General features: G+C 46.3%; 1 protein-coding gene across 2 annotated transcripts in view; it reads right to left on the bottom strand.

The window, feature by feature from the left end:
- ntn2 (netrin 2) overlaps positions 1-5,000 on the bottom strand; it is a 64,307-nt gene that overhangs the window by 54,370 nt on the left and 4,937 nt on the right. The gene's annotated exons all lie outside the window — the stretch shown is intronic.

The raw sequence follows: 5,000 nt of genomic DNA, 5'->3' as shown, positions 1-5,000 counted from the left end.
ATAATGACTGCCCTCCCATCCCGCTGAAGACTGACCATCAGGGCCTCCTCCTCACCATCACCAACCCGCTCTCCTGCTCATTTGGGCTGCAACACCCTCAGTTACATCACTGTGCCATCCAGATGTACCAGCATTGAGATAGGATGGGACCGTTTCAGCTCACGCCCACTGTTCATGAAGACTCAGTCAGAGACTGCCTCAGTCAGAAACTGCCTCAGTCAGTGACCGCCTCTACCAGTGCAGTTTATAAAGCTTTACCATCCAGTATTCAAACAGAGATCCTCTCAGCTTCTATTTGGTATTCAGCTTATTAAACTGTAAACACTGTCTGACCAGAGGAGGACGGGTCTCCCCTTCTGAGTCTTGGCTCCTCCCAAGGTTTCTTCCTCCAGACTGAAGGAGTTTTTCCTCGCCACCGTCTGGCTGGCTCACTGGGGGATCTATGTAATAACTATATGTTTTCAAACTTCTATAAAGCTGCTTTATGACAAAATTGTTGTAAAAAGTATTATAGAAATAAACTTGAATTGAATCGAATTGAATTGGAGCGATGGAGCTCTACTGAACACCATTCGGATGAGTTGGAGTGATTTAGCTCTACTGAACACTGCTGGGATGCATCAGAGTGATGGAGCTCTACTGAATACCTTTGGGATGAGTTGGAGTGATGGAGCTCTACTACACACCTTTAGGATGCGTCGGAGTGATGGAGCTCTACTGAACACCTTTGGGATGAGTTGGAGCGATGGAGCTCTACTGAACACCTTTGGGATGAGTTGGAGCGATGGAGCTCTACTGAACACTGCTGGGATGAGCCAGAGTGATGGAGCTCTACTGAACATGTGTGATGAGTTTTAGTGCTATTTTTGATTGAGAACTAAGTGACCAACAGTGCTGACCTCACATGCTTACATCACTGAATGTAATCAAATCTCAACAGTCTTGTCGTCAACTCGGCTCTTTTTTTAAGTTAGAGAAACACAGAGAGAAAGAGGAGAGAAAAAAACAGAAAGAGAAGAGAAAAGGACAGAAAGAGAGAGAGAAAGAGAAGCAAGGGTAAGACAAAAAGAGGAGAGAGATGAAGTGGGAGAGAAAGAAAAAGAAGATACAGAGACAGAAAGAGAATAGAGAGAGAGACAGAAAAATGAAAAAGAAAGAGAGAGAAAGACAGAGAGAGAAAGAGATGCAAAAAGGGGAGAGAGAGTTTTTGTTCTGGATGGAAAAATTCCTGTGTAGTTTTTTTTTCAGCTGGATTCTGTCAGCAGGGGATGATCCCATGTTGATCGCCCTCTCTATTCCTCCTTCTCTCTCTCACTTTTTCTTTTCATCTTCTCTTTCAGCCCTGATTTTTCTTTCAGACCATCTAGATTACAATAACAGCAGGTGCTGAGAGAGAGAAAGAGAGCAAAAGAGCAAAAGAGGGAGAGAGAGAGGCAGAGAGAAAGAAAGAGATTTCAAGAGAGTCCAAGTCTTGGGTTTCTGGTGTTTGAGTCAAGACTTGAGTCTCTGAGGGGTGAGTCTGAGTCAAGTCTTCATTCTTTGATGCACAACTCCAAATCGAGCCTTGAGTCTCTGGTAATTTTAGCTTTTTAGCATTATGGTTGATTCTCAAGTCTCTGGGGTTCAAGTCGAGTCTTTGCGATGCGAGTGTGAGTCAGAGTCTCGAGTATCTTAAGTATGAGAAAAAGTTTCAAGTGTCTGGGGCTTAAGTCAAGCCTCGAAGCTCTGAGGTTCAAGCCTGAGTTGAGTCCTGAGTCTCTGGGGTAGGTGTCTGCGTCAATTCCTGTGTATCTGGAGTGAGTGGCTGAGTCAAGTCCTGAGCATCTGGAGTGAATGGCTGAGTCAAGTCCTGTGTATCTGGAGTAAGTGTCTCAGCCAAGTTTTGAGTATCTGGGGTGAGTGTCTGAGGCACGTCCTGAGTATCTGGAGTGAGTGTTGAGTCAAGTCCCGAGTATGTGGGGTGAGTGTCTGAGCCATGTTTTGAGCATCTGGGGTGAGTGTCTGAGGCAAGTCCTGAGTATCTGGGGTGCAAGTCTGAGTCAATTCTCATGTATCTGGGGTACAAGTCTGAGTCAAGTCCTAAGTATCCAGAGCGAGTGGCTGAGTCAAGTCCTGAGTCTCTGGGGTCAGTGTCTGAATGAAGTCCCGAGTATCTGGGGTGAGTGTCTGCGTGAATTCCTGTGTATCTGGAGTGAGTGGCTGAGTCAAGTCCCGAGTATCTGGGGTGTAAGTCTGAGTCAAGTCCCATGTATCTGGGGTACAAGTCTGAGTCAAGTCCTGAGTATCTGGAGTGAGTGTTGAGTCAAGTCCCGAGTATATGGGGTGAGTGTCTGAGGCAAGTCCTGAGTATCTGAGGTACAAGTCTGAGTCAAGTCCTTTGTTTCTGGAGTGAGCATTTGAGTCAAGTCCTGAGTCTCTGGGGTGAGTGTCTGAGTCAAGTCCTGTGTATCTTGGGTGCAAGTCTGAATCAAATTCTGAGTCTCTGGGGTCAGTGTCTGAAGCAAGTCTTGAGTCTCTGGGGTCAGTGTCTGCATCAATCCCTATGTATCTGGAGTGAGTGGCTGAGTCAAGTCCCAAGTATCTGGGGTGAGTGTTTGAGTCAAGTCCCGAGTATCTGGGGTGAGTGTCTGAGTCAAGTCCCAAGTATCTGGGGTGAGTGTCTGAGTCAAATTCTGAGTCTCTGGGGTCAGTGTCTGCATCAATCCCTATGTATCTGGGGTCAGTGTCTGAGTCATGTCCTGAGTCTCTGGGGTCAGTGCCTGAGTCATGTCCTGAGTCTCTGGGGTCAGTGCCTGAGTCATGTCCTGAGTCTCTGGGGTCAGTGTCTGAGTCAAGTCCTGTGTATCTGGAGTGAGTCTCTGCGTCAATTCCTGTGTATCTGGAGTAAGTGGCTGAGTCAAGTCCTGAGTCTCTGGGGTGAGTGGCTGAGTCAAGTCCTATGTCTCTGCGGTGAGTGGCTGAGTCAAGTCCTGTGTATCTTGGGTGCAAGTCTGAGTCAAATTCTGAGTCTCTGGGGTCAGTGTCTGAATCAAGTCTTGAGTCTCTGGGGTCAGTGTCTGCATCAATCCCTATGTATCTGGAGTGAGTGGCTGAGTCAAGTCCCATGTCTCTGGGGTGAGTGTCTGAGTCAAGTCCTGAGTCTCTGGGGTCAGTGTCTGAGTCAAGTCCTGTGTATCTGGAGTGATTCTCTGTGTCAATTCCTGTGTATCTGGAGTGAGTGGCTGAGTCAAGTCCTGAGTCTCTGGGGTCAGTGCCTGAGCCAAGTCCTGTGTATCTGGAGTGAGTCTCTGCATCAATTCCTGTGTATCTGGATTGAGTGGCTGAGTCCAGTCCTGAGTCTCTGGGATGAGTGTCTGAGTCAAGTCCCATGTCTCTGGGGTGAGTGTTTGAGTCATGTCCTGAGTATCTGGGTGAGTGTCTGAGACAAATTCTGAGTCTCTGGGGTGAGTGTCTGAGTTACATCCTGAGTATCTGGAGTGAGTGTCTGAGTCAAGTCCCATGTCTCTGGGGTCAGTGTTTGAGTCAAGTCCTGAGTATCTGGGGTGAGTGTCTCAGTCAAAGTCCCAAGTATCTGGAGTGCAATTCTGAGTCAAGTCCTGAGTCTCTGGGGTGAGTGTCTGAGTCAAGTCCTAAATATCTGTGGTATGAGTCCAAGTTGAGTGTTGAGTCTGTGGGGTTTGAGTCTGAGTCTAGGCCTGAATATCTGGGTTGCAAGTCTGAGTCAAGTCTTGAGTCTCACAGACTTGAAATTTAACTTACAACCCCAGAAACTCAAAACTCTAACTGGAACTACATGCTGACCAGCCATTTGAATGTGCTTTGCCTTATTCTGTTAGACATTTACTGAATGAAAAGCTTAGTTTTGTCCATCAGACTGAAGTGTTTTCTATAATTAAAGGCTTATTATTTGAAGCCATATTAAACCTCCTGACTGCGCTGAGGGCTGCAAAGCTTATATACAGGATAACATATAACGTTATCTTCATGTACAGCGCTCTTACAGCATAATGACAAACATGGGTGCATGTGAGTGTGTGTGTGAGTCACAGAGAAGACTTTCTCTCTTTGGTGCACTTGTCATTGGGCCCAGACACACCAGGCCAGCATTGAAGAACTCGAACAACTGTGGCTGACTGTGGACCTCTTTCCACCAGCTTATCATCATCTCTCATCTCCTGTGACAATTTAGACTGGAACATAATGCAAATACTACAGCTGGTGGCCGACATGCTCAGACCTCATGCACCTGCACAAAAGGGAGCAGCTCTCTATAGCACATGAAGTTCACAAATGTTTGAGTGAAATAAAATGCATGGCTGTTGCACTTGTTCACAGTTATCTAAGAAAGAGTGCAATAGTCTTGGAAATGCAGAGGAGTATCTCATGCTTTATGTTATCAAAGCAACTTCAGAGTCGTCCTTTTAATGTTGGGAATGTGATTTTCAAAAACTCAGATGTTTGCATGGTGGAAACAGTCACAATGCTCATTCCTAGGAATACAACATTTGCTACGAGTTCTAGTGTTGAAAAATAAGTCTAACCATTTTGTCAGAGTGCTGTTTGCTGTTCAGCAATTCACCATGGTCAATGCTGACCAGTGCCCACTGGAGCCAACAGTACAGTACAGTATACACCACACAAGTAATGGCCAGTGGTGGGCCTCCGACACTCACTAGCAACTTGAGGGTGCCTGACAGCCGAGGGTTGGCTTGGTGTGTCAGGGCCCTGAGGAACAGAACAAACGCCCCAACTGGAATACAACCAGTAAACACAACTCAACACTGACCAGACCAGCCTTCACTGATCTAACAAACACTCACTGTTTCTGCATCAGAAAACAGACATTCATCCTCTACACTCAGAGCTTTGAACTCTGGAGGGGAAACCACTAATCATTTTATTAAGTGTTCAAATACACACACACACACACACACACACTCTCTCTCTCTCTCTCTCTCTCTGTTATTTAAGGTGGCAAGACTTTCAGAAACAGATTGAAT

The sequence above is a fragment of the Pygocentrus nattereri genome, chromosome 3, assembly GCF_015220715.1.
Source record: "Pygocentrus nattereri isolate fPygNat1 chromosome 3, fPygNat1.pri, whole genome shotgun sequence".
Lineage (NCBI taxonomy): Eukaryota > Metazoa > Chordata > Actinopteri > Characiformes > Serrasalmidae > Pygocentrus > Pygocentrus nattereri.
The sequence above is the reverse complement of the archived record's forward strand: the minus strand, read 5'-3'. Positions and strand labels throughout refer to the sequence as shown.